Below are 3,934 nucleotides of genomic sequence, written 5' to 3' on the forward strand. Positions count from 1 at the left end.
AAAAGAACAGGGTCCTGCACAGGTCCAGGTTTGAAAACCTGTTCCATATTGGACCTGACCTGTTACCCGGAGTTAAAATGTTTCTAAATGAAATCCAGAGCCGACCCGTACCTGTAATTGCAGCTGTAATTAAAATAAACTTTAAAGTAAATGACTGTGTAGCTTAAAGTTCTTGAGAGCTGTGTTCTCAGAAAAGTATGTTGACAGACCTGGGCTCTGCAGCTGTTCCCTAGCTTGCAGCTAGTTAGCCAACTGTAACACTTTTTGGCACTATTTATAAGCAGCAAAGCTGCTTATTATTTCACTCGCTACCTGCCCTCATTTGTTTATTTTCTACCGCTACACGTGAATGAATCTGAATATTTTTGTATGTATTACACACTTCTTTGTGGGCACCCGACTTGGGAGAGGACTGTGCAACAGTCCACAAAGTTATCTGATCAAAATAATGTGAGTGCAAAAATCTGATTTCAGCAAGATCTGTTGCAGTAATATGACTATTCAATACTTGCCAAAATAAAAAAAATAAATGAATAAAGCTAGGTTTTGATTCAAACTGACAAATCTTTGGGATATCATGAATGAAAGCAGCTACACCATCAGGACAGTGTGCAAGTGAGAGCAGCTGCTTGTTTTCTTCATGAAGATATTGTACATGAAGATATTGTAGAGTAATTTATGACAGATCTAAATGAGCAAAATAGAAAGAGGGAAAGGATTCTGAGCTAAAAGATAAAGTGTGCGACCAACAAACTTATTGGAAAGAGAAACCAGAGATGACAAAGCAAAGCTACTGAGGGAGGAAAATGATGGAATGTATTGTGGTGGATGACCAATCCTGTTCTCTGGGGTTTCTGTGCTTAATTTAACACCTCAAGCTTTGCTGAATGTTGCCAAACCAGCATTACATAGCAGTCCTACATCTGTGTACGCTTGTGATTTCTTCTCAGAATGCTGGGAAAATGTTGCTGTGGTGATTGTAAAAGCTGACATATGGAGCTCAGACATGTCCTTTCATCAGGTTTCACAGAACCTAATAAACCGGAATGGCTTGCATTGCAAAAAGGAGTACTAAAAGCGAAATAGATTTGTGTCTTGGACACACAGACTCCATTTGGAGGTGACACATGACTGATCTGGAGAGAGAAGTGCATGCCAAATGACATGGTTGGAAAATGCAACTAGCATATCAGAGGCTTATTAACATTTAAGTGAAATGGGATGGACACAATAAAGGGGAATGAGAGCACATCAAAATTTACCTGAGGAATGAATTAACTGAAACACAAGAGCAGATCATTATCATGTAAGCATCACAAATATATCTTTGTTATTGCTGAGGGTTCATTAGGTAATATTAAAATTATTTTGTCATAATTAACACACAGTGAAATGCAATTCTATTATTTTTAGTTTGTGATTTATAGTGTAAAAAAAGGAGTCTCTAGATTAATCCCTCAGATTGTCTGGTACAAATGACGCAGACCTGCAGCTCACTGCTTCCAAACCTGATAATATATTCTGCTCACACGTTAACAGGTGTGCCACTGCACCACAGATCCTATCCCAAAATAAAATAAACCTGCCTTCACTATGCCTTTGCACACATTGTGAGAGCAGCTTGTTTAATAAGCAGCAAGCCAAAGACGTTTCTTTGTTACCAGCTCGTTATTAAAGCTGCAGCGGCATGACGACGACAATCAGAGGAGTTTCTTTGTGTTGCTGTTCAAGCGCCTCTCACATGATAACTAGAACTCTCTGGGTACCAGACAGGAACGGCTGATAAATAATCTCCTCTTTACTGAGGACTGGCAGGCAGCAGGGCAGAGGAGAAATAATAATTTCTCCCCGTTTCTCTCAGTATCCTCAGTGACGGACCTGGTTTTAGCCATAACCCCCTCCGCCCTCCCTCTGGCTGAAACAGGCTGATACTTTACAGAGAAGTGATTTCAAACTTTTAAACGGTTTCTGTGTGACTTGTATATCCTCTAATTGTTATTCATAGCTCTGTGGGGAGTGGAGGAGGAGAGGACAAAGTGAGAAGAGGAGAGGGGAAAATGTCGAGGACAGACGAGGGAAGGAGATGGGAAAGAGGAGAGGAAAGGAGGGCAAATGGGCAGATAGAGGAATGGAAAGGAGAGAAGGAGAAGAAATGAAAATGGATTATCTTAGAGGGTGAGGAGGAGGTAGAGAGAAGGTGTGAAAATGCGGATGAAAGAAAGTAACGACAAAGGATTAAGATGAGAAAGGATGCGAGAAAATTAGGTGAATTCCTCTGCTCCTTCCTCATATATTATAATTACTGCTTTTCTGAGTCACAGCAGTTCCATCCACACAAACAGGCAGACAATTAGGACAGCTGTATCGTGCTGAATGTGCCAGTGTAAATTTTGCACATCGTGCTGAATGTGCCAGTGTAAATTTCGTACATGTGTATATCTTGAATTTATTACTAAATCTTAGACGATGGTCCATGTAAAATATTGTGACAAAGAAATGAAATACTGTGAAACCTAAACCTGATGTGGAAACATCTTTAACTCTGAGGTGTACGTTCAGCGTAGACGTTCAACTCTACCAACATTACAGTACATTTGTTTGAACGTTTTAGTTATTTTACACAGGGAGTGTTTTACAACTGTCCCATTCTGTTTGGATGTTTAGGAATAAAAAAAATCCCAATTTAATGAAACATTTCTTTGTCACCTACAATATTTAGCCTACCGACAATTCATGTCATGGAAATATCTTAGTTCAGAAATCAAATAAGATAATTTCATCTGTGGGTTTTCACAGATTTTGGATTGGACATATACTGCTAGTTGGGCTGGGTTGTCCCCCCCCACCCCAAAAAATATAGCTTTTGTATTGGAAACATTACATACTGCTCTATTTCACGATAACACTGCCACCCCAAGGAAAATTTAAACTGACCTAAAACCATTGTTGTATGCTTCACACTCCTACTGACCTTTGCAACAGACATCTCCACTCTATCATCAGTATACATCTCCAAACAGTAAAGCCAGTAGCACACTACAGTCAAAGATTTACCTCTTTTGCTGTACTGTAGTGAGCTGTGTCACTGGTTTGCCATAAACCTCCATTAAATTATTTCACCATCTGGATGACTGACTGAAATTGCCAGTGTGCATGGGAAAAACCAAATTACTAGCCTCTCCTGTTAATACTGATATCCAGAGAGACCTGCACGTGTTCGAAGTGAAGCAACTCTGTGGTCTAGAGGTGAAGTCAAAGTTATGAAGGCAGCTCCAAAGAATGTAAACGCATCACAATGAAAAAAGTAAAACACTTTATGGAACTGGGTTCAGAATGAAGGAGCAATGCACAAGAAATAAACTAAAATGTTAAACAGGGCCTGTAATGATACCATTTCTTTCTGTGTGACTGCCTGGCTGGCTGCTTGTCACCCCATTCTTTAATCTGTTTAGGGTCTAATTGTGAGTAATGACACTATTGGCTGATATGGCTTGTAGCTCAGCCAGCCTTTCTGTGCCCACTCTGCATATCCAGCCCATCTGTGAGCCAGGCACAGGCGTAGCCAAGCCCTTACCAATACACACAACAAAACAACAAACACCCACACAGAGACCCTGTACATGTACACATATCATTGCAGAAATCTTCCTGTAAACACACACCACAGCAATTGTCAGCTTTAGCAAGTTGGCTAACCAGCAAAGAGGATTTACACCAAATTAGCTTTAGATTTGCAATGAAAGATCAGTTCATTAAAAATGCATTAACTATGAACGGGTTCAGTTGATGCTAAATGGAAGAGGGGAGGGGGAAATTAATCTAGATGCTCCCTCTTCCTTGTCCCCCATTTTATATTCTCTTCCACTTTTTCCTCCTGCTTCTTCCGGCTTCATGGCAGGCACACCTCAACGGGCTGTCATAGAATATAACACAG

This window comes from Monopterus albus, unplaced genomic scaffold (assembly GCF_001952655.1).
Source record: "Monopterus albus unplaced genomic scaffold, M_albus_1.0 scaffold52.1, whole genome shotgun sequence".
NCBI lineage: Eukaryota > Metazoa > Chordata > Actinopteri > Synbranchiformes > Synbranchidae > Monopterus > Monopterus albus.